The 24737-nt window shown below is 57.3% G+C and overlaps 1 long non-coding RNA gene and 8 other non-coding genes across 12 annotated transcripts in view; all 9 read right to left on the reverse strand.

The window, feature by feature from the left end:
- Positions 1 to 1761: 1761 nt before the first annotated feature.
- On the reverse strand, positions 1762 to 1856 carry LOC140623877 (small nucleolar RNA SNORD116). Its single transcript, XR_012023408.1, has one exon. It is a non-coding gene; the product is annotated as a small nucleolar RNA SNORD116 (small nucleolar RNA).
- A 3020-nt stretch (positions 1857 to 4876) lies between these two features.
- On the reverse strand, positions 4877 to 4971 carry LOC140623844 (small nucleolar RNA SNORD116). Its single transcript, XR_012023383.1, has one exon. It is a non-coding gene; the product is annotated as a small nucleolar RNA SNORD116 (small nucleolar RNA).
- Positions 4972 to 7974: 3003 nt separating this feature from the next.
- Positions 7975 to 8069, reverse strand: LOC140623850 (small nucleolar RNA SNORD116). The gene has a single exon (XR_012023387.1). It is a non-coding gene; the product is annotated as a small nucleolar RNA SNORD116 (small nucleolar RNA).
- A 242-nt stretch (positions 8070 to 8311) lies between these two features.
- LOC140615792 (uncharacterized) overlaps positions 8312 to 24737 on the reverse strand; it is a 78127-nt gene continuing 61701 nt past the window's right edge. For all 4 annotated transcript variants that reach the window (XR_012016266.1, XR_012016276.1, XR_012016271.1 and 1 more), the window contains 6 exons: positions 23883 to 24023; positions 20763 to 20903; positions 17656 to 17796; positions 14536 to 14676; positions 11415 to 11555; positions 8312 to 8448 (listed from right to left, as the gene is read on the reverse strand). This is a non-coding gene — a long non-coding RNA (uncharacterized lncRNA). The remainder of the gene's footprint in view (positions 8449 to 11414; positions 11556 to 14535; positions 14677 to 17655; positions 17797 to 20762; positions 20904 to 23882; positions 24024 to 24737) is intronic.
- Positions 11073 to 11167, reverse strand: LOC140623793 (small nucleolar RNA SNORD116). Its single transcript, XR_012023323.1, has one exon. It is a non-coding gene; the product is annotated as a small nucleolar RNA SNORD116 (small nucleolar RNA).
- On the reverse strand, positions 14194 to 14288 carry LOC140623807 (small nucleolar RNA SNORD116). The gene has a single exon (XR_012023328.1). It is a non-coding gene; the product is annotated as a small nucleolar RNA SNORD116 (small nucleolar RNA).
- LOC140623809 (small nucleolar RNA SNORD116) lies at positions 17314 to 17408 on the reverse strand. The gene has a single exon (XR_012023329.1). It is a non-coding gene; the product is annotated as a small nucleolar RNA SNORD116 (small nucleolar RNA).
- LOC140623810 (small nucleolar RNA SNORD116) lies at positions 20421 to 20515 on the reverse strand. Its single transcript, XR_012023330.1, has one exon. It is a non-coding gene; the product is annotated as a small nucleolar RNA SNORD116 (small nucleolar RNA).
- Positions 23541 to 23635, reverse strand: LOC140623852 (small nucleolar RNA SNORD116). The gene has a single exon (XR_012023388.1). It is a non-coding gene; the product is annotated as a small nucleolar RNA SNORD116 (small nucleolar RNA).

Genomic DNA, 24737 nt, shown 5'->3' on the forward strand with positions numbered 1-24737 from the left:
GGCTTGGACTCCTCACCTGAGAAATGGAGGAGAAATCACACAATTATGTCACAAATGCACCCAGGTGCTCAGCTGGTGAGAGTGGTCCAAACAGTTATGTGGGAAACCTTTATATCTATCTGTGCTGTCCCTTTGACTGACAGGGTTATTGCACATTGGTGAGACGCCATGGGCCCATGTCAATCCACACAAGGGGATGTGCCTGTCTGTGTGCGTCTAGGAATTTCCTTACGGGGGCACGTGTGTCTAGGAATTTCCTTATGGGTGCATGACAGTGTGTCTGGCAAGGGTACCTGCCATGAGTGGGGGCGTGCGTGTCTGTGTATGAGGGTCCCCCTGTGTGGGAGTTGCATTGTGTGTGCGTCAGTATAACTCTATGGGTTTGTTAGCAGGAGTTTGTGTGTGTGTGTGTGCATGTGCAGGGCAGGCAGGCTGGCTGGGCAGCTGGGGAACATGGCCACAGTACTGCAGGTGAGAGGCACAAATAAAGGACGACCAGTGCCCTTCCTATGAAGAGGAAGACGTAGGCTAATCTCCAAGGCCAAAACACGGGGCTGGGCCTGACTGCTATCAGGGTCCCTGTGGCCTGTCCTGCATGGTGTGCAGGCTACCCCAGAGAAGACTTGTGCCCTCAGAGCAAGGAGTCACCGCGGATGCTGAATCAAGGGCCTCCCTGGTTGGACGCATTTACACAGGAGCCCCGCAGCCCAGGAGACAAGTTCTGCACAGCCAGGGTCTGCAAGGCTAACTGGCGAAGTGAGGGCTGACCAGGGTCACAATGGCTGGCATACCTCTCACAGGCAAAGGGTAGATACCCAGGAGAGCACTTCTTCAGAAAAGTAGTAGTCAGGGGTGGGTCACATAGACCTCTCTGCATGATTGCCAGGCAGCCCATTAAGGCCATAAGTCTCAGCCCATGGGGGAAGGTGGTGGGGCTGCACACAGCCTACAAAGCACTGACCTGTTGGTTTTTGCAACACCATCCAAATTTAGAGAGGCCACTGGCTGCCCGCACCAACCTGTCCGGTGGACAGCCTGGGCCCTACAATTCCCATTGATCCCAGTGGACAGCAGAGTGTTGACACTCCTGCCTTGAATATACACCACGAGCTCTGCGGCATCTCCTTGCATGTGTGGTGGGTGCGTCTGTGTGTACGTGCATCTGTGTTTGTGTATGAGTGTGTATGTGGGTGTTGATGTGTGCGTGTGAGACTGTGTGTGTCTGTCCTGGTCTGGGCTCACATGGGTTCAGGTGCAGTCAAACGCATCGGTCCCTCTTGGTGCTCTCCTATCTCCCCCCAACCATATTCAGCTCTCATTGAAAACTTGGGACAGAGGCCTTGGGCAAAGATAGCTGCTTGCCTGGACGATAGTCCACCTGTAACCCCATGACGCGTGACCCTGAAAGGGGGGAACTGCACACAACGCCAGAATCTCTGGCTCAATCATCAGACTGGCTTATGTGCTCTGGCACAGACACTTTCGAGGCCCTGCCAATGACATCTAATGCAACTCCTACTGCTTGGCAGCTGGCTATCTGAGATGCCGCCAAAGCCCAGCCATGCCACGGAGAAACATGAAGCCGATGACTCCCACCAAGGAGAGCATATGTTATCTGGGCCTTCAGCCCTACACCAGGCTCTCTGACGCCAAGGCCCTTGGGTGGAGATGGAGGTGTTGGTGGTGGTGCTTTTGAGCATGTGGCAGGAACAAAGAGAAGCTGTCCCTACCTCCTACTTTCCCTGGGGGAGACAACGTGCTGGACCTCAGTTGTGATGAGAACGACGGTAAGGAGTTCTCACTCATTTTGTTCAGCTTTTCCAAGGAATGCAGATTGAGGGAGTGATCATCAATCCAAGCACTTTCTCGGCCTCCTGGTATATTGAACTACGCAGGCTGAACAGCTCATAGGGTCTCCCCGTGGCCTCAGCACCCTCCAGTACCCTGGACACCATCCACAGCTATGCCCCTGAGCAAGAGGCAAAGGCAATCTCCTTGGAGAGCCAACGTCCATGGCCAGGAGCACAAGCCAGCTGGCAGGTCCGCAGGCCATCTCAGGACCTTCTAGTGCCATTAGTACACTTTGAGACAACAAAAGCTTACCTCTGGTGATCCGTGCGCAGGTTCCCCGTCCTGGACCACTCTTCTTCCACAGGGCCCGCCAGCATCTCTCCACACCACCATGGAAAGCGAAGGAAGGTCTTCTTCTCCATGTCAACAGGAAGCCTAGCTAGGCCTCAGCACCTGAGGAGGTGTGGAGAAATCAGGCGAATGTGTGACGTACCCACCCAGGCACTCAGGTGGCCTGAGCGATCCAAACGGTTCCGTGGGGGAAGCTTTGCATCTCCCTGTGCTGTCCCTCTGTCCCACAGGGCTAGCTGCTCATCAGTGAGATGGAACGGGCCCACGTCATCCCACACAAGGGGATGTGCCTCTGTCTCATGTGTGTCTAGGAATTTCCTTGTTAGAATATGACAATGTTTCTGGTAAGACTACACGCCATGAGTGGGGATGTGCATGCATCTGTTTCTGTGGGGCCCTCTGTGGGTGTGTTTGAGTGTGTGCGCATCAGTGTGATTCTGTGGGTTTACCAGCAAGCAGGTGTGCACATGTGTGCGTGTGCAGGGCAGGCTGGCAGGCTGGCAGGCTGGCAGGCTGGCAGGCTGGCCATCTGTGGCTCAGGAGCTAACGTTTAGAGTTCATCAGCGCAAAGTACATGGGCAATCCGGGGATCCATGGCCTCAGACACTGGCACGTAATAGCATGAGATGACGTGACTGACCTCAGGGGACGTTGCAAAGCCCTGAGAAACCACGTGTCCGAAGCCCTCTGGCAAAGCGCAGCACAAGGACTCTCCTCCAAATACCCACTTTCCACCTTCGAAGCGATGTCGATGTGGATTACGTTGCCCCATTAGCTGAGCCGTGACCGGGTGCAGCATGAAACCTCTGCGACCATGGGGAAAGGCAATGAGCCCTGTGAGGGCAGCGGGCCTCAGGTAATGAATGGATGCACACCTCAGGCCTTCACGAAGCCCTATGAGAAGAGGTGGCCACACGAAGGTCGGACAGGTAAATGGTCCCACACACATGACAATTTGGCTCTTGGCGTGTGGGCAGAACAGCCCTAGGCAAGTAGTGCCCATGCTACACTGAGAGCCAACAACAGCCGCCTGAAGCGGGGGAGCGCTACTGACAAGGGACCTGGCATGTCAACGGCCATTGTGCCTCACGGGCTCGGCCTCTGGGGAACACCTGCCATTAGTCGGGCTGCCACATCCGGGTCCATTTCCTGAGTCCTCATCACTGCAGGGAAGGTCACCACTGCCCTCGAACGGGACTCCCACGTCAGGGGCTGGGATCCTCAGCAAGAACAGCAACACGTGGCATGGTCTTCACAGGCGTCTATACTGTGGGACTCAAGGTAGGGCCTGTCCATTGGCAGAGACAGGCTAAACACAGGTGGTGTTTAGACTCTGGTGCAGAGGCATGGCCACATTACTATAGGTGAGAGGCACATACAAAGGAGAACCAGTGCCTTCCCATGAAGAGGAGGACAAGGGCCAAGCCCTACAGCCTTGACACGAGGCTCCACCTGACTACGATCGGGTCCCTGTGGTCTGTCCTGCACAGTCTGCAGCCTAGCCCACAGACGTCTTGTGCCCACGGAGCAGGAAGGAGCCACTCCGGATGCTGACCAAGGGCTGCCCTGGGTGGATGCCTTCACGCAGGAGCCCGGCAGGCCAGGAAACAAGGTCTGCACGGCCAAGTATGCAAGGCCAGCTGGCAAAGGGAGGGACAACCAGGGTGGCAATGGCCGGCAAGGCTATCACAGGCACAGGGTAGACACCCAGGAGAGCCCTTCTTTGGGAAAGTCGTGGCCAGGGGTGGGTCGGACAGAGCCCTCGGCACCATCGGCAGGCGGCCCCGTAAGGCCGTAAATCGCAGCCCATGGGGGAAGGTGGTGGGGCCGCAAACAGCCCACGAAGCTCTGACCCGTTGGTTTTCGTAACACCATCCAGGGGTAGGGAGGCCGTCAGCTGCCCTGCCCGCACGCACGTTTCCTCCGGACGCCCTTGGCCCTGCCATTCCCATTCTTCCCAGTGGCCAGCAAAGCTTCTACACTCCTGCACTGAACGTACACCATGAGCTCCCATGGACTTCCTGGTGTGTTTGTTGTGTGTGTGTGTGTTTTTGTTTGCATGCCTGTGCATGCGACTATGAGTGTGTGAGCGTGTGTGTGACTGTGTGTGTCCTTCTGTATGTTTGTATGTGTATTCGTGTGCGCGTGAGAGTTGTGTGTCTCTGTCCTTATCTGGCCTCAGATGAATTACGGCTCTATCAAATGTACCGAACCCATCTGGTGTCTTTCCTGTCCTCCCGCAACCCTGTTCAGCGCTCAGCTGAGAACGTGGGACAGAGGCCTGGGACAGAGATTGCTCCTTGCCCGGTCGGGAGTCCACCTGTAACCGGCGGCACCTGGCCCTGAAAGGGGGGCACCACACACCAGCAGGAGAACTGGCTCAATCTTTGGCCTGGCCGATGTACTCTGACATAGATGCTCTCAAGACCCTGCCAAAGCCGCCTAACGCAACTCCTATCACTTGGCTGCTGGCTGTCTGAGACGCCACCAAAGCCCAGACATGTCATGGAGGACCAACAAGTCGAGGACTCCCACCCAAGGAGAGCACACGGTTTCTAGGCCCTCAGCCCTCCGCCAGGCACTCTGATCCCAGGGCCCTTGGGTGGAGATGGTGGTGGTGGTGTTGCTGGTGGTGGTGGTGGTGGTGGTGGTGGTGGTGGTGGTGGCGGTTGCTAGCGTGTGGCACGACGAAGCTGTCCCTCACTCCTTCCTTCCCTGGGGGAGACAACGTGCTGGACCTCAGTTGCGATGAGAACGACGGCAGGGAGTTCTCACTCATTTTGTTCAGCTTTTCCAAGGAATGCAGATTGAGGAAGTCATCATCGATCCAAGCACTTTCTCGGCCTCCTGGTATATTGAACTACGCAGGCTGAACAGCTCATAGGGTCTCCCCCTGGCCTCAGCACCCTCCAGTACCCTGGACACCATCCACAGCTATGCCCCTGAGCAAGAGGCAAAGGCAATCTTCTTGGAGAGCCAACGTCCATGGCCAGCAGCACAAGCCAGCTGGCAGGTCCGCAGGCCATCTCAGGACCTTCTAGTGCCATCAGTACACTTTGAGACAACAAAAGCTTACCTCTGGTGATCCGTGCGCAGGTTCCCCGTCCTGGACCACTCTTCTTCCACAGGGCCCGCCAGCATCTCTCCACACCACCATGGAAAACAAAGGAAGGTCTTCTTCTCCATGTCAACAGGAAGCCTAGCTAGGCCTCAGCACCTGAGGAGGTGTGGAGATATCAGGCGAATGTGTGACGTACCAACCCAGGCGCTCAGGTGGCCTGAGCGATCCAAACGGTTCCGTGGGGGAAGCTTTGCATCTCCCTGTGCTGTCCCTCTGTCCCACAGAGCTAGCTGCTCATCAGTGAGATGGAACGGGCCCACGTCATCCCACACAAGGGGATGTGCCTCTGTCTCATGTGTGTCTAGGAATTTCCTTGTTAGAATATGACAATGTTTCTGGTAAGACCACACGCCATGAGTGGGGATGTGCATGCGTCTGTTTCTGTGGGGCCCTCTGTGGGTGTGTTTGAGTGTGTGCGCATCAGTGTGATTCTATGGGTTTACCAGCAAGCAGGTGTGCACATGTGTGCGTGTGCAGGGCAGGCTGGCAAACTGGCAGGCTGGTCATCCGTGGCTCAGGAGCTAACGTTTAGAGTTCATCAGCGCAAAGTACATGGGCAATCCGGGGATCCATGGCCTCAGACGCTGGCACGTAATAGCATGAGATGACGTGACTGACCTCAGGGGACGTTGCAAAGCCCTGAGACACCACGTGTCCGAAGCCCTCTGGCAAAGCGCAGCACAAGGACTCTCCTCCAAATACCCACTTTCCACCTTCGAAGCGATGTCGATGTGGATTACGTTGCCCCATTAGCTGTGCCGTTACCGGGCGCAGCATGAAACCTCAGCGACCATGGGGAAAGGCAATGAGCCCTGTGAGGGCAGCGGGCCTCAGATAATGAATGGATGCACGCCTCAGGCCTTCACGAAGCCCTATGAGAAGAGGTGGCCACACGAAGGTCGGACAGGTAAATGGTCCCACACACATGACAATTTGGCTCTTGGCGTGTAGGCAGAACAGCCCTAGGCAAGTAGTGCCCATGCTACACTGAGAGCCAAACAACAGCCGCCTGAACCGTGGGAGCGCTACTGACAAGGGACCTGGCATGTCAACGGCCATTGTGCCTCACGGGCTCGGCCTCTGGGGAACACCTGCCATTAGTCGGGCTGCCACATCCGGGTCCATGTCCTGAGTCCTCATCACTGCAGGGAAGGTCACCACTGCCCTCGAACGGGACTCCCACGTCAGAGGCTGGGATCCTCAGCAAGAACAGCAACACGTGGCATGGTCTTCACAGGCGTCTATACTGTGGGACTCAAGGTAGGGCCTGTCCATTGGCAGAGACAGGCTAAACACAGGTGGTGTTTAGACTCTGGTGCAGAGGCATGGCCACATTACTATAGGTGAGAGGCACATACAAAGGAGAACCAGTGCCTTCCCATGAAGAGGAGGACAAGGGCCAAGCCCTACAGCCTTGACACGAGGCTCCACCTGACTACGATCGGGTCTCTGTGGTCTGTCCTGCACAGTCTGCAGCCTAGCCCACAGACGTCTTGTGCCCACGGAGCAGGAAGGAGCCACTTCGGATGCTGACCAAGGGCTGCCCTGGGTGGATGCCTTCACGCAGGAGCACGGCAGGCTAGGAAACAAGATCTGCTCGGCCAAGTATGCAAGGCCAGCTGGCAAAGGGAGGGACAACCAGGGTGGCAATGGCCGGCAAGGCTATCACAGGCACAGGGTAGACACCCAGGAGAGCCCTTCTTTGGGAAAGTCGTGGCTAGGGGTGGGTCGGACAGAGCCCTCGGCACCATCGGCAGGCGGCCCCGTAAGGCTGTAAATCGCAGCCCATGGGGGAAGGTGGTGGGGCCGCAAACAGCCCACGAAGCTCTGACCCGTTGGTTTTCGTAACACCATCCAGGGGTAGGGAGGCCGTCAGCTGCCCTGCCCGCACGCACGTTTCCTCCGGACGCCCTTGGCCCTGACATTCCCATTCTTCCCAGTGGCCAGCAAAGCTTCTACACTCCTGCCCTGAACGTACACCATGAGCTCTCCTGGACTTCCTGGTGTGTTTGTTGTGTGTGTGTGTGTGTGTGTTGTGTGTGTGTGTGTTTGTGTTTGCATGCCTGTGCATGGGACTATGAGTGTGTGAGCGTGTGTGTGACTGTGTGTGTCCTTCTGTATGTTTGTATGTGTATTTGTGTGCGTGTACGAGTTGTGTGTCTCTGTCCTTGTCTGGCCTCAGATGAATTACGGCTCTATCAAATGCACCGAACCCATCTGGTGTCTTTCCTGTCCTCCCGCAACCCTGTTCAGCGCTCAGCTGAGAACGTGGGACAGAGGCCTGGGACAGAGATTGCTCCTTGCCCGGTCGGGAGTCCACCTGTACACTGGCGGCACCTGGCCCTGAAAGGGGGGCACCACACACCAGCAGGAGAACTGGCTCAATGTTTGGCCTGGCCGATGTACTCTGACATAGATGCTCTCAAGACCCTGCCAAACCCGCCTAACGCAACTCCTATCACTTGGCTGCTGGCTGTCTGAGACGCCACCAAAGCCCAGACATGTCATGGAGGACCACCAAGTCGAGGACTCCCACCCAAGGAGAGCACACGGTTTCTAGGCCCTCAGCCCTCCGCCAGGCACTCTGATCCCAGGGCCCTTGGGTGGAGATGGTGGTGGTGGTGGTGGTGGTGGTGGTGGTGGCGGTTGCTAGCGTGTGGCACGACGAAGCTGTCCCTCACTCCTTCCTTCCCTGGGGGAGACAACGTGCTGGACCTCAGTTGCGATGAGAACGACGGCAGGGAGTTCTCACTCATTTTGTTCAGCTTTTCCAAGGAATGCACATTGAGGGAGTCATCATCGATCCAAGCACTTTCTCGGCCTCCTGGTATATTGAACTACGCAGGCTGAACAGCTCATAGGGACTCCCCGTGGCCTCAGCACCCTCCAGTACCCTGGACACCATCCACAGCTATGCCCCTGAGCAAGAGGCAAAGGCAATCTTCTTGGAGAGCCAACGTCCATGGCCAGCAGCACAAGCCAGCTGGCAGGTCCGCAGGCCATCTCAGGACCTTCTAGTGCCATCAGTACACTTTGAGACAACCCTCTGGTGATCCGTGCGCAGGTTCCCCGTCCTGGACCACTCTTCTTCCACAGGGCCCGCCAGCATCTCTCCACACCACAATGGAAAGCAAAGGAAGGTCTTCTTCTCCATGTCAACAGGAAGCCTAGCTAGGCCTCAGCACCTGAGGAGGTGTGGAGAAATCAGACGAATGTGTGACGTACCCACCCAGGCGCTCAGGTGGCCTGAGCGATCCAAACGGTTCCGTGGGGGAAGCTTTGCATCTCCCTGTGCTGTCCCTCTGTCCCACAGGGCTAGCTGCTCATCAGTGAGATGGAAAGGGCCCACGTCATCCCACACAAGGGGATGTGCCTCTGTCTCATGTGTGTCTAGGAATTTCCTTGTTAGAATATGACAATGTTTCTGGTAAGACCACACGCCATGAGTGGGGATGTGCATGCGTCTGTTTCTGTGGGGCCCTCTGTGGGTGTGTTTGAGTGTGTGCGCATCAGTGTGATTCTATGGGTTTACCAGCAAGCAGGTGTGCACATGTGTGCGTGTGCAGGGCAGGCTGGCAGGCTGGCAGGCTGGCCATCCGTGACTCAGGAGCTAACGTTTAGAGTTCATCAGTGCAAAGTACATGGGCAATCCGGGGATCCATGGCCTCAGACGCTGGCACGTAATAGCATGAGATGACGTGACTGACCTCAGGGGACGTTGCAAAGCCCTGAGACACCATGTGTCCGAAGCCCTCTGGCAAAGCGCAGCGCAAGGACTCTCCTCCAAATACCCACTTTCCACCTTCGAAGCGATGTCGATGTGGATTACGTTGCCCCATTAGCTGTGCCGTTACCGGGCGCAGCATGAAACCTCAGCGACCATGGGGAAAGGCAATGAGCCCTGTGAGGGCAGCGGGCCTCAGGTAATGAATGGATGCACGCCTCAGGCCTTCACGAAGCCCTATGAGAAGAGGTGGCCACACGAAGGTCGGACAGGTGACTGGTCCCACACACATGACAATTTGGCTCTTGGCGTGTGGGCAGAACAGCCCTAGGCAAGTAGTGCCCATGCTACACTGAGAGCCAAACAACAGCCGCCTGAAGCGGGGGTGCACTACTGACAAGGGACCTGGCATGTCAACGGCCATTGTGCCTCACGGGCTCGGCCTCTGGGGAACACCTGCCATTAGTCAGGCTGCCACATCCGGGTCCATGTCCTGAGTCCTCATCACTGCAGGGAAGGTCACCACTGCCCTCGAACGGGACTCCCACATCAGAGGCTGGGATCCTCAGCAAGAACAGCAACACGTGGCATGGTCTTCACAGGCGTCTATACTGTGGGACTCAAGGTAGGGCCTGTCCATTGGCAGAGACAGGCTAAACACAGGTGGTGTTTAGACTCTGGTGCAGAGGCATGGCGACATTACTATAGGTGAGAGGCACATACAAAGGAGAACCAGTGCCTTCCCATGAAGAGGAGGACAAGGGCCAAGCCCTACAGCCTTGACACGAGGCTCCACCTGACTACGATCGGGTCCCTGTGGTCTGTCCTGCACAGTCTGCAGCCTAGCCCACAGATGTTTTGTGCCCACGGAGCAGGAAGGAGCCACTCCGGATGCTGACCAAGGGCTGCCCTGGGTGGATGCCTTCACGCAGGAGCCCGGCAGGCCAGGAAACAAGGTCTGCACGGCCAAGTATGCAAGGCCAGCTGGCAAAGGGAGGGACAACCAGGGTGGCAATGGCCGGCAAGGCTATCACAGGCACAGGGTAGACACCCAGGAGAGCCCTTCTTTGGGAAAGTCGTGGCCAGGGGTGGGTCGGACAGAGCCCTCGGCACCATCGGCAGGCGGCCCCGTAAGGCTGTAAATCGCAGCCCATGGGGGAAGGTGGTGGGGCCGCAAACAGCCCACGAAGCTCTGACCCGTTGGTTTTCGTAACACCATCCAGGGGTAGGGAGGCCGTCAGCTGCCCTGCCCGCACGCACGTTTCCTCCGGACGCCCTTGGCCCTGACATTCCCATTCTTCCCAGTGGCCAGCAAAGCTTCTACACTCCTGCCCTGAACGTACACCATGAGCTCTCCTGGACTTCCTGGTGTGTTTGTTGTGTGTGTGTGTGTGTGTGTGTGTGTTTGTGTTTGCATGCCTGTGCATGCGTCTATGAGTGTGTGAGCGTGTGTGTGACTGTGTGTGTCCTTCTGTATGTTTCTATGTGTATTTGTGTGCGCGTACGAATTGTGTGTCTCTGTCCTTGTCTGGCCTCAGATGAATTACGGCTCTATCAAATGCACCGAACCCATCTGGTGTCTTTCCTGTCCTCCCGCAACCCTGTTCAGCGCTCAGCTGAGAACGTGGGACAGAGGCCTGGGACAGAGATTGCTCCTTGCCCGGTCGGGAGTCCACCTGTACACTGGCGGCACCTGGCCCTGAAAGGGGGGCACCACACACCAGCAGGAGAACTGGCTCAATGTTTGGCCTGGCCGATGTACTCTGACATAGATGCTCTCAAGACCCTGCCAAACCCGCCTAACGCAACTCCTATCACTTGGCTGCTGGCTGTCTGAGACGCCACCAAAGCCCAGACATGTCATGGAGGACCACCAAGGCGAGGACTGCCACCCAAGGAGAGCACACGGTTTCTAGGCCCTCAGCCCTCCGCCAGGCACTCTGATCCCAGGGCCCTTGGGTGGAGATGGTGGTGGTGGTGTTGCTGGTGGTGGTGGTGGTGGTGGTGGTGGTGGTGGCGGTTGCTAGCGTGTGGCACGACGAAGCTGTCCCTCACTCCTTCCTTCCCTGGGGGAGACAACGTGCTGGACCTCAGTTGCGATGAGAACGACGGCAGGGAGTTCTCACTCATTTTGTTCAGCTTTTCCAAGGAATGCAGATTGAGGGAGTCATCATCGATCCAAGCACTTTCTCGGCCTCCTGGTATATTGAACTACGCAGGCTGAAAAGCTCATAGGGTCTCCCCGTGGCCTCAGCACCCTCCAGTAACCTGGACACCATCCACAGCTATGCCCCTGAGCAAGAGGCAAAAGCAATCTTCTTGGAGAGCCAACGTCCATGGCCAGGAGCACAAGCCGGCTGGCAGGTCCGCAGGCCATCTCAGGACCTTCTAGTGCCATCAGTACACTTTGAGACAACAAAAGCTTACCTCTGGTGATCCGTGCGCAGGTTCCCCGTCCTGGACCACTCTTCTTCCACAGGGCCCGCCAGCATCTCTCCACACCACCATGGAAAACAAAGGAAGGTCGTCTTCTCCATGTCAACAGGAAGCCTAGCTAGGCCTCAGCACCTGAGGAGGTGTGGAGAAATCAGGCGAATGTGTGACGTACCCACCCAGGCGCTCAGGTGGCCTGAGCGATCCAAACGGTTCCGTGGGGGAAGCTTTGCATCTCCCTGTGCTGTCCCTCTGTCCCACAGGGCTAGCTGCTCATCAGTGAGATGGAACGGGCCCACGTCATCCCACACAAGGGGATGTGCCTCTGTCTCATGTGTGTCTAGGAATTTCCTTGTTAGAATATGACAATGTTTCTGGTAAGACCACACGCCATGAGTGGGGATGTGCATGCGTCTGTTTCTGTGGGGCCCTCTGTGGGTGTGTTTGAGTGTGTGCGCATCAGTGTGATTCTATGGGTTTACCAGCAAGCAGGTGTGCACATGTGTGCGTGTGCAGGGCAGGCTGGCAGGCTGGCAGGCTGGCCATCCGTGGCTCAGGAGCTAACGTTTAGAGTTCATCAGCGCAAAGTACATGGGCAATCCGGGGATCCATGGCCTCAGACGCTGGCACGTAATAGCATGAGATGACGTGACTGACCTCAGGGGACGTTGCAAAGCCCTGAGACACCACGTGTCCGAAGCCCTCTGGCAAAGCGCAGCACAAGGACTCTCCTCCAAATACCCACTTTCCACCTTCGAAGCGATGTCGATGTGGATTACGTTGCCCCATTAGCTGTGCCGTTACCGGGCACAGCATGAAACCTCAGCGACCATGGGGAAAGGCAATGAGCCCTGTGAGGGCAGCGGGCCTCAGATAATGAATGGATGCACGCCTCAGGCCTTCACGAAGCCCTATGAGAAGAGGTGGCCACACGAAGGTCGGACAGGTGACTGGTCCCACGCACATGACAATTTGGCTCTTCGCGTGTGGGCAGAACAGCCCTAGGCAAGTGGTGCCCATGCCACACTGAAAGCCAAACAACAGCCGCCTGAAGCGGGGGAGCGCTACTGACAAGGGACCTGGCATGTCAACGGCCATTGTGCCTCACGGGCTCGGCCTCTGGGGAACACCTGCCATTAGTCAGGCTGCCACATCCGGGTCCATGTCCTGAGTCCTCATCACTGCAGGGAAGGTCACCTCTGCCCTCGAACGGGACTCCCACGTCAGGGGCTGGGATCCTCAGCAAGAACAGCAACACGTGGCATGGTCTTCACAGGCGTCTATACTGTGGGACTCAAGGTAGGGCCTGTCCATTGGCAGAGACAGGCTAAACACAGGTGGTGTTTAGACTCTGGTGCAGAGGCATGGCCACATTACTATAGGTGAGAGGCACATACAAAGGAGAACCAGTGCCTTCCCATGAAGAGGAGGACAAGGGCCAAGCCCTACAGCCTTGACACGAGGCTCCACCTGACTACGATCGGGTCCCTGTGGTCTCTGTCCTGCACAGTCTGCAGCCTAGCCCACAGACGTCTTGTGCCCACGGAGCAGGAAGGAGCCACTCCGGATGCTGACCAAGGGCTGCCCTGGGTGGATGCCTTCACGCAGGAGCCCGGCAGGCCAGGAAACAAGGTCTGCACGGCCAAGTATGCAAGGCCAGCTGGCAAAGGGAGGGACAACCAGGGTGGCAATGGCCGGCAAGGCTATCACAGGCACAGGGTAGACACCCAGGAGAGCCCTTCTTTGGGAAAGTCGTGGCCAGGGGTGGGTCGGACAGAGCCCTCGGCACCATCGGCAGGCGGCCCCGTAAGGCCGTAAATCGCAGCCCATGGGGGAAGGTGGTGGGGCCGCAAACAGCCCACGAAGCTCTGACCCGTTGGTTTTCGTAACACCATCCAGGGGTAGGGAGGCCGTCAGCTGCCCTGCCCGCACGCACGTTTCCTCCGGACGCCCTTGGCCCTGCCATTCCCATTCTTCCCAGTGGCCAGCAAAGCTTCTACACTCCTGCCCTGAACGTACACCATGAGCTCTCCTGGACTTCCTGGTGTGTTTGTTGTGTGTGTGTGTGTGTGTGTGTGTGTGTGTGTGTGTGTTTGTGTTTGCATGCCTGTGCATGCGACTATGAGTGTGTGAGCGTGTGTGTGACTGTGTGTGTCCTTCTGTATGTTTCTATGTGTATTTGTGTGCGCGTACGAGTTGTGTGTCTCTGTCCTTGTCTGGCCTCAGATGAATTACGGCTCTATCAAATGCACCGAACCCATCTGGTGTCTTTCCTGTCCTCCCGCAACCCTGTTCAGCGCTCAGCTGAGAACGTGGGACAGAGGCCTGGGACAGAGATTGCTCCTTGCCCGGTCCGCAGTCCACCTGTACTCCGGCGGCACCTGGCCCTGAAAGGGGGGCACCACACACCAGCAGGAGAACTGGCTCAATCTTTGGCCTGGCCGATGTACTCTGACATAGATGCTCTCAAGACCCTGCCAAAGCCGCCTAACGCAACTCCTATCACTTGGCTGCTGGCTGTCTGAGACGCCACCAAAGCCCAGACATGTCATGGAGGACCACCAAGTCGAGGACTCCCACCCAAGGAGAGCACACGGTTTCTAGGCCCTCAGCCCTCCGCCAGGCACTCTGATCCCAGGGCCCTTAGGTGGAGATGGTGGTGGTGGTGTTGCTGGTGGTGGTGGTGGTGGTGGTGGTGGTGGTGGCGGTTGCTAGCGTGTGGCACGACGAAGCTGTCCCTCACTCCTTCCTTCCCTGGGGGAGACAACGTGCTGGACCTCAGTTGCGATGAGAACGACGGCAGGGAGTTCTCACTCATTTTGTTCAGCTTTTCCAAGGAATGCAGATTGAGGGAGTCATCATCGATCCAAGCACTTTCTCGGCCTCCTGGTATATTGAACTACGCAGGCTGAACAGCTCATAGGGTCTCCCCGTGGCCTCAGCACCCTCCAGTAACCTGGACACCATCCACAGCTATGCCCCTGAGCAAGAGGCAAAGGCAATCTTCTTGGAGAGCCAACGTCCATGGCCAGGAGCACAAGCCGGCTGGCAGGTCCGCAGGCCATCTCAGGACCTTCTAGTGCCATCAGTACACTTTGAGACAACAAAAGCTTACCTCTGGTGATCCGTGCGCAGGTTCCCCGTCCTGGACCACTCTTCTTCCACAGGGCCCGCCAGCATCTCTCCACACCACCATGGAAAACAAAGGAAGGTCGTCTTCTCCATGTCAACAGGAAGCCTAGCTAGGCCTCAGCACCTGAGGAGGTGTGGAGAAATCAGGCGAATGTGTGACGTACCCACCCAGGCGCTCAGGTGGCCTGAGCGATCCAAACGGTTCCGTGGGGGAAGCTTTGCATCTCCCTGTGCTGTCCCTCTGTCCCACAGGGCTAGCTGCTCATCAGTGAGATGGAACGGGCCCACGTCATCCCACACAAGGGGATGTGCCTCTGTCTCATGTGTGTCTAGGAATTTCCTTGTTAGAATATGACAATGTTTCTGGTAAGACCACACGCCATGAGTGGGGATGTGCATGCGTCTGTTTCTGTGGGGCCCTCTGTGGGTGTGTTTGAGTGTGTGTGCATCAGTGTGATTCTATGGGTTTACCAGCAAGCAGGTGTGCACATGTGTGCGTGTGCAGGGCAGGCTGGCAGGCTGGCAGGCTGGCCATCCGTGGCTCAGGAGCTAACGTTTAGAGTTCATCAGCGCAAAGTACATGGGCAATCCGGGGATCCATGGCCTCAGACGCTGGCACGTAATAGCATGAGATGACGTGACTGACCTCAGGGGACGTTGCAAAGCCCTGAGACACCACGTGTCCGAAGCCCTCTGGCAAAGCGCAGCACAAGGACTCTCCTCCAAATACCCACTTTCCACCTTCGAAGCGATGTCGATGTGGATTACGTTGCCCCATTAGCTGTGCCGTTACCGGGCACAGCATGAAACCTCAGCGACCATGGGGAAAGGCAATGAGCCCTGTGAGGGCAGCGGGCCTCAGATAATGAATGGATGCACGCCTCAGGCCTTCACGAAGCCCTATGAGAAGAGGTGGCCACACGAAGGTCGGACAGGTGACTGGTCCCACGCACATGACAATTTGGCTCTTCGCGTGTGGGCAGAACAGCCCTAGGCAAGTGGTGCCCATGCCACACTGAAAGCCAAACAACAGCCGCCTGAAGCGGGGGAGCGCTACTGACAAGGGACCTGGCATGTCAACGGCCATTGTGCCTCACGGGCTCGGCCTCTGGGGAACACCTGCCATTAGTCAGGCTGCCACATCCGGGTCCATGTCCTGAGTCCTCATCACTGCAGGGAAGGTCACCTCTGCCCTCGAACGGGACTCCCACGTCAGGGGCTGGGATCCTCAGCAAGAACAGCAACACGTGGCATGGTCTTCACAGGCGTCTATACTGTGGGACTCAAGGTAGGGCCTGTCCATTGGCAGAGACAGGCTAAACACAGGTGGTGTTTAGACTCTGGTGCAGAGGCATGGCCACATTACTATAGGTGAGAGGCACATACAAAGGAGAACCAGTGCCTTCCCATGAAGAGGAGGACAAGGGCCAAGCCCTACAGCCTTGACACGAGGCTCCACCTGACTACGATCGGGTCCCTGTGGTCTGTCCTGCACAGTCTGCAGCCTAGCCCACAGACGTCTTGTGCCCACGGAGCAGGAAGGAGCCACTCCGGATGCTGACCAAGGGCTGCCCTGGGTGGATGCCTTCACGCAGGAGCCCGGCAGGCCAGGAAACAAGGTCTGCACGGCCAAGTATGCAAGGCCAGCTGGCAAAGGGAGGGACAACCAGGGTGGCAATGGCCGGCAAGGCTATCACAGGCACAGGGTAGACACCCAGGAGAGCCCTTCTTTGGGAAAGTCGTGGCCAGGGGTGGGTCGGACAGAGCCCTCGGCACCATCGGCAGGCGGCCCCGTAAGGCCGTAAATCGCAGCCCATGGGGGAAGGTGGTGGGGCCGCAAACAGCCCACGAAGCTCTGACCCGTTGGTTTTCGTAACACCATCCAGGGGTAGGGAGGCCGTCAGCTGCCCTGCCCGCACGCACGTTTCCTCCGGACGCCCTTGGCCCTGCCATTCCCATTCTTCCCAGTGGCCAGCAAAGCTTCTACACTCCTGCCCTGAACGTACACCATGAGCTCTCCTGGACTTCCTGGTGTGTTTGTTGTGTGTGTGTGTGTGTGTGTGTGTGTGTGTTTGTGTTTGCATGCCTGTGCATGCGACTATGAGTGTGTGAGCGTGTGTGTGACTGTGTGTGTCCTTCTGTATGTTTCTATGTGTATTTGTGTGCGCGTACGAGTTGTGTGTCTCTGTCCTTGTCTGGCCTCAGATGAATTACGGCTCTATCAAATGCACCGAACCCATCTGGTGTCTTTCCTGTCCTCCCGCAACCCTGTTCAGCGCTCAGCTGAGAACGTGGGACAGAGGCCTGGGACAGAGATTGCTCCTTGCCCGGTCCGCAGTCCACCTGTACTCCGGCGGCACCTGGCCCTGAAAGGGGGGCACCACACACCAGCAGGAGAACTGGCTCAATCTTTGGCCTGGCCGATGTACTCTGACATAGATGCTCTCAAGACCCTGCCAAAGCCGCCTAACGCAACTCCTATCACTTGGCTGCTGGCTGTCTGAGACGCCACCAAAGCCCAGACATGTCATGGAGGACCACCAAGTCGAGGACTCCCACCCAAGGAGAGCACACGGTTTCTAGGCCCTCAGCCCTCCGCCAGGCACTCTGATCCCAGGGCCCTTGGGTGGAGATGGTGGTGGTGGTGTTGCTGGTGGTGGTGGTGGTGGTGGTGGTGGTGGTGGTGGTGGTGGCGGTTGCTAGTGTGTGGCACGACGAAGGTGTCCCTCACTCTTTCCTTCCCTGGGGGAGACAACGTGCTGGACCTCAGTTGCGATGAGAACGACGGCAGGGAGTTCTCACTCATTTTGTTCAGCTTTTCCAAGGAATGCAGATTGAGGGAGTCATCATCGATCCAAGCACTTTCTCGGCCTCCTGGTATATTGAACTACGCAGGCTGAACAGCTCATAGGGTCTCCCCGTGGCCTCAGCACCCTCCAGTACCCTGGACACCATCCATAGCTATGCCCCTGAGCAAGAGGCAAAGGCAATCTTCTTGGAGAGCCAACGTCCATGGCCAGGAGCACAAGCCGGCTGGCAGGTCCGCAGGCCATCTCAGGACCTTCTAGTGCCATCAGTACACTTTGAGACAACAAAAGCTTACCTCTGGTGATCCGTGCGCAGGTTCCCCGTCCTGGACCACTCTTCTTCCACAGGGCCCGCCAGCATCTCTCCACACCACCATGGAAAACAAAGGAAGGTCGTCTTCTCCATGTCAACAGGAAGCCTAGCTAGGCCTCAGCACCTGAGGAGGTGTGGAGAAATCAGGCGAATGTGTGACGTACCCACCCAGGCGCTCAGGTGGCCTGAGCGATCCAAACGGTTCCGTGGGGGAAGCTTTGCATCTCCCTGTGCTGTCCCTCTGTCCCACAGGGCTAGCTGCTCATCAGTGAGATGGAACGGGCCCACGTCATCCCACACAAGGGGATGTGCCTCTGTCTCATGTGTGTCTAGGAATTTCCTTGTTAGAATATGACAATGTTTCTGGTAAGACCACACGCCATGAGTGGGGATGTGCATGCGTCTGTTTCTGTGGGGCCCTCTGTGGGTGTGTTTGAGTGTGTGTGCATCAGTGTGATTCTATGGGTTTACCAGCAAGCAGGTGTGCACATGTGTGCGTGTGCAGGGCAGGCTGGCAGGCTGGCAGGCTGGCCATCCGTGGCTCAGGAGCTAACGTTTAGAGTTCATCAGCGCAAAGTACATGGGCAATCCGGGGATCCATGGCCTCAGACGCTGGCACGTAATAGCATGAGATGACGTGACTGACCTCAGGGGACGTTGCAAAGCCCTGAGACACCACGTGTCCGAAGCCCTCTGGCAAAGCGCAGCACAAGGACTCTCCTCCAAATACCCACTTTCCACCTTCGAAGCGATGTCGATGTGGATTACGTTGCCCCATTAGCTGTGCCGTTACCGGGCGCAGCATGAAACCTCAGCGACCATGGGGAAAGGCAATGAGCCCTGTGAGGGCAGCGGGCCTCAGATAATGAATGGATGCACGCCTCAGGCCTTCACGAAGCCCTATGAGAAGAGGTGGCCACACGAAGGTCGGACAGGTGACTGGTCCCACGCACATGACAATTTGGCTCTTCGCGTGTGGGCAGAACAGCCCTAGGCAAGTGGTGCCCATGCCACACTGAAAGCCAAACAACAGCCGCCTGAAGCGGGGGAGCGCTACTGACAAGGGACCTGGCATGTCAACGGCCATTGTGCCTCACGGGCTCGGCCTCTGGGGAACACCTGCCATTAGTCAGGCTGCCACATCCGGGTCCATGTCCTGAGTCCTCATCACTGCAGGGAAGGTCACCTCTGCCCTCGAACGGGACTCCCACGTCAGGGGCTGGGATCCTCAGCAAGAACAGCAACACGTGGCATGGTCTTCACAGGCGTCTATACTGTGGGACTCAAGGTAGGGCCTGTCCATTGGCAGAGACAGGCTAAACACAGGTGGTGTTTAGACTCTGGTGCAGAGGCATGGCCACATTACTATAGGTGAGAGGCACATACAAAGGAGAACCAGTGCCTTCCCATGAAGAGGAGGACAAGGGCCAAGCCCTACAGCCTTGACACGAGGCTCCACCTGACTACGATCGGGTCCCTGTGGTCTGTCCTGCACAGTCTGCAGCCTAGCCCACAGACGTCTTGTGCCCACGGAGCAGGAAGGAGCCACTCCGGATGCTGACCAAGGGCTGCCCTGGGTGGATGCCTTCACGCAGGAGCCCGGCAGGCCAGGAAACAAGGTCTGCACGGCCAAGTATGCAAGGCCAGCTGGCAAAGGGAGGGACAACCAGGGTGGCAATGGCCGGCAAGGCTATCACAGGCACAGGGTAGACACCCAGGAGAGCCCTTCTTTGGGAAAGTCGTGGCCAGGGGTGGGTCGGACAGAGCCCTCGGCACCATCGGCAGGCGGCCCCGTAAGGCCGTAAATCGCAGCCCATGGGGGAAGGTGGTGGGGCCGCAAACAGCCCACGAAGCTCTGACCCGTTGGTTTTCGTAACACCATCCAGGGGTAGGGAGGCCGTCAGCTGCCCTGCCCGCACGCACGTTTCCTCCGGACGCCCTTGGCCCTGCCATTCCCATTCTTCCCAGTGGCCAGCAAAGCTTCTACACTCCTGCCCTGAACGTACACCATGAGCTCTCCTGGACTTCCTGGTGTGTTTGTTGTGTGTGTGTGTGTGTGTGTGTGTGTTTGTGTTTGCATGCCTGTGCATGCGACTATGAGTGTGTGAGCGTGTGTGTGACTGTGTGTGTCCTTCTGTATGTTTCTATGTGTATTTGTGTGCGCGTACGAGTTGTGTGTCTCTGTCCTTGTCTGGCCTCAGATGAATTACGGCTCTATCAAATGCACCGAACCCATCTGGTGTCTTTCCTGTCCTCCCGCAACCCTGTTCAGCGCTCAGCTGAGAACGTGGGACAGAGGCCTGGGACAGAGATTGCTCCTTGCCCGGTCCGCAGTCCACCTGTACTCCGGCGGCACCTGGCCCTGAAAGGGGGGCACCACACACCAGCAGGAGAACTGGCTCAATCTTTGGCCTGGCCGATGTACTCTGACATAGATGCTCTCAAGACCCTGCCAAAGCCGCCTAACGCAACTCCTATCACTTGGCTGCTGGCTGTCTGAGACGCCACCAAAGCCCAGACATGTCATGGAGGACCACCAAGTCGAGGACTCCCACCCAAGGAGAGCACACGGTTTCTAGGCCCTCAGCCCTCCGCCAGGCACTCTGATCCCAGGGCCCTTAGGTGGAGATGGTGGTGGTGGTGTTGCTGGTGGTGGTGGTGGTGGTGGTGGTGGTGGTGGCGGTTGCTAGCGTGTGGCACGACGAAGCTGTCCCTCACTCCTTCCTTCCCTGGGGGAGACAACGTGCTGGACCTCAGTTGCGATGAGAACGACGGCAGGGAGTTCTCACTCATTTTGTTCAGCTTTTCCAAGGAATGCAGATTGAGGGAGTCATCATCGATCCAAGCACTTTCTCGGCCTCCTGGTATATTGAACTACGCAGGCTGAACAGCTCATAGGGTCTCCCCGTGGCCTCAGCACCCTCCAGTAACCTGGACACCATCCACAGCTATGCCCCTGAGCAAGAGGCAAAGGCAATCTTCTTGGAGAGCCAACGTCCATGGCCAGGAGCACAAGCCGGCTGGCAGGTCCGCAGGCCATCTCAGGACCTTCTAGTGCCATCAGTACACTTTGAGACAACAAAAGCTTACCTCTGGTGATCCGTGCGCAGGTTCCCCGTCCTGGACCACTCTTCTTCCACAGGGCCCGCCAGCATCTCTCCACACCACCATGGAAAACAAAGGAAGGTCGTCTTCTCCATGTCAACAGGAAGCCTAGCTAGGCCTCAGCACCTGAGGAGGTGTGGAGAAATCAGGCGAATGTGTGACGTACCCACCCAGGCGCTCAGGTGGCCTGAGCGATCCAAACGGTTCCGTGGGGGAAGCTTTGCATCTCCCTGTGCTGTCCCTCTGTCCCACAGGGCTAGCTGCTCATCAGTGAGATGGAACGGGCCCACGTCATCCCACACAAGGGGATGTGCCTCTGTCTCATGTGTGTCTAGGAATTTCCTTGTTAGAATATGACAATGTTTCTGGTAAGACCACACGCCATGAGTGGGGATGTGCATGCGTCTGTTTCTGTGGGGCCCTCTGTGGGTGTGTTTGAGTGTGTGTGCATCAGTGTGATTCTATGGGTTTACCAGCAAGCAGGTGTGCACATGTGTGCGTGTGCAGGGCAGGCTGGCAGGCTGGCAGGCTGGCCATCCGTGGCTCAGGAGCTAACGTTTAGAGTTCATCAGCGCAAAGTACATGGGCAATCCGGGGATCCATGGCCTCAGACGCTGGCACGTAATAGCATGAGATGACGTGACTGACCTCAGGGGACGTTGCAAAGCCCTGAGACACCACGTGTCCGAAGCCCTCTGGCAAAGCGCAGCACAAGGACTCTCCTCCAAATACCCACTTTCCACCTTCGAAGCGATGTCGATGTGGATTACGTTGCCCCATTAGCTGTGCCGTTACCGGGCACAGCATGAAACCTCAGCGACCATGGGGAAAGGCAATGAGCCCTGTGAGGGCAGCGGGCCTCAGATAATGAATGGATGCACGCCTCAGGCCTTCACGAAGCCCTATGAGAAGAGGTGGCCACACGAAGGTCGGACAGGTGACTGGTCCCACGCACATGACAATTTGGCTCTTCGCGTGTGGGCAGAACAGCCCTAGGCAAGTGGTGCCCATGCCACACTGAAAGCCAAACAACAGCCGCCTGAAGCGGGGGAGCGCTACTGACAAGGGACCTGGCATGTCAACGGCCATTGTGCCTCACGGGCTCGGCCTCTGGGGAACACCTGCCATTAGTCAGGCTGCCACATCCGGGTCCATGTCCTGAGTCCTCATCACTGCAGGGAAGGTCACCTCTGCCCTCGAACGGGACTCCCACGTCAGGGGCTGGGATCCTCAGCAAGAACAGCAACACGTGGCATGGTCTTCACAGGCGTCTATACTGTGGGACTCAAGGTAGGGCCTGTCCATTGGCAGAGACAGGCTAAACACAGGTGGTGTTTAGACTCTGGTGCAGAGGCATGGCCACATTACTATAGGTGAGAGGCACATACAAAGGAGAACCAGTGCCTTCCCATGAAGAGGAGGACAAGGGCCAAGCCCTACAGCCTTGACACGAGGCTCCACCTGACTACGATCGGGTCCCTGTGGTCTGTCCTGCACAGTCTGCAGCCTAGCCCACAGACGTCTTGTGCCCACGGAGCAGGAAGGAGCCACTCCGGATGCTGACCAAGGGCTGCCCTGGGTGGATGCCTTCACGCAGGAGCCCGGCAGGCCAGGAAACAAGGTCTGCACGGCCAAGTATGCAAGGCCAGCTGGCAAAGGGAGGGACAACCAGGGTGGCAATGGCCGGCAAGGCTATCACAGGCACAGGGTAGACACCCAGGAGAGCCCTTCTTTGGGAAAGTCGTGGCCAGGGGTGGGTCGGACAGAGCCCTCGGCACCATCGGCAGGCGGCCCCGTAAGGCCGTAAATCGCAGCCCATGGGGGAAGGTGGTGGGGCCGCAAACAGCCCACGAAGCTCTGACCCGTTGGTTTTCGTAACACCATCCAGGGGTAGGGAGGCCGTCAGCTGCCCTGCCCGCACGCACGTTTCCTCCGGACGCCCTTGGCCCTGCCATTCCCATTCTTCCCAGTGGCCAGCAAAGCTTCTACACTCCTGCCCTGAACGTACACCATGAGCTCTCCTGGACTTCCTGGTGTGTTTGTTGTGTGTGTGTGTGTGTGTGTGTGTGTGTGTTTGTGTTTGCATGCCTGTGCATGCGACTATGAGTGTGTGAGCGTGTGTGTGACTGTGTGTGTCCTTCTGTATGTTTCTATGTGTATTTGTGTGCGCGTACGAGTTGTGTGTCTCTGTCCTTGTCTGGCCTCAGATGAATTACGGCTCTATCAAATGCACCGAACCCATCTGGTGTCTTTCCTGTCCTCCCGCAACCCTGTTCAGCGCTCAGCTGAGAACGTGGGACAGAGGCCTGGGACAGAGATTGCTCCTTGCCCGGTCCGCAGTCCACCTGTACTCCGGCGGCACCTGGCCCTGAAAGGGGGGCACCACACACCAGCAGGAGAACTGGCTCAATCTTTGGCCTGGCCGATGTACTCTGACATAGATGCTCTCAAGACCCTGCCAAAGCCGCCTAACGCAACTCCTATCACTTGGCTGCTGGCTGTCTGAGACGCCACCAAAGCCCAGACATGTCATGGAGGACCACCAAGTCGAGGACTCCCACCCAAGGAGAGCACACGGTTTCTAGGCCCTCAGCCCTCCGCCAGGCACTCTGATCCCAGGGCCCTTGGGTGGAGATGGTGGTGGTGGTGTTGCTGGTGGTGGTGGTGGTGGTGGTGGTGGTGGTGGTGGTGGTGGCGGTTGCTAGTGTGTGGCACGACGAAGGTGTCCCTCACTCTTTCCTTCCCTGGGGGAGACAACGTGCTGGACCTCAGTTGCGATGAGAACGACGGCAGGGAGTTCTCACTCATTTTGTTCAGCTTTTCCAAGGAATGCAGATTGAGAGAGTCATCATCGATCCAAGCACTTTCTCGGCCTCCTGGTATATTGAACTACGCAGGCTGAACAGCTCATAGGGTCTCCCCGTGGCCTCAGCACCCTCCAGTACCCTGGACACCATCCATAGCTATGCCCCTGAGCAAGAGGCAAAGGCAATCTTCTTGGAGAGCCAACGTCCATGGCCAGGAGCACAAGCCGGCTGGCAGGTCCGCAGGCCATCTCAGGACCTTCTAGTGCCATCAGTACACTTTGAGACAACAAAAGCTTACCTCTGGTGATCCGTGCGCAGGTTCCCCGTCCTGGACCACTCTTCTTCCACAGGGCCCGCCAGCATCTCTCCACACCACCATGGAAAACAAAGGAAGGTCGTCTTCTCCATGTCAACAGGAAGCCTAGCTAGGCCTCAGCACCTGAGGAGGTGTGGAGAAATCAGGCGAATGTGTGACGTACCCACCCAGGCGCTCAGGTGGCCTGAGCGATCCAAACGGTTCCGTGGGGGAAGCTTTGCATCTCCCTGTGCTGTCCCTCTGTCCCACAGGGCTAGCTGCTCATCAGTGAGATGGAACGGGCCCACGTCATCCCACACAAGGGGATGTGCCTCTGTCTCATGTGTGTCTAGGAATTTCCTTGTTAGAATATGACAATGTTTCTGGTAAGACCACACGCCATGAGTGGGGATGTGCATGCGTCTGTTTCTGTGGGGCCCTCTGTGGGTGTGTTTGAGTGTGTGTGCATCAGTGTGATTCTATGGGTTTACCAGCAAGCAGGTGTGCACATGTGTGCGTGTGCAGGGCAGGCTGGCAGGCTGGCAGGCTGGCCATCCGTGGCTCAGGAGCTAACGTTTAGAGTTCATCAGCGCAAAGTACATGGGCAATCCGGGGATCCATGGCCTCAGACGCTGGCACGTAATAGCATGAGATGACGTGACTGACCTCAGGGGACGTTGCAAAGCCCTGAGACACCACGTGTCCGAAGCCCTCTGGCAAAGCGCAGCACAAGGACTCTCCTCCAAATACCCACTTTCCACCTTCGAAGCGATGTCGATGTGGATTACGTTGCCCCATTAGCTGTGCCGTTACCGGGCGCAGCATGAAACCTCAGCGACCATGGGGAAAGGCAATGAG

Source organism: Canis lupus, chromosome 2 (genome assembly GCF_048164855.1).
Source record: "Canis lupus baileyi chromosome 2, mCanLup2.hap1, whole genome shotgun sequence".
In the NCBI taxonomy this organism is placed as follows: domain Eukaryota; kingdom Metazoa; phylum Chordata; class Mammalia; order Carnivora; family Canidae; genus Canis; species Canis lupus.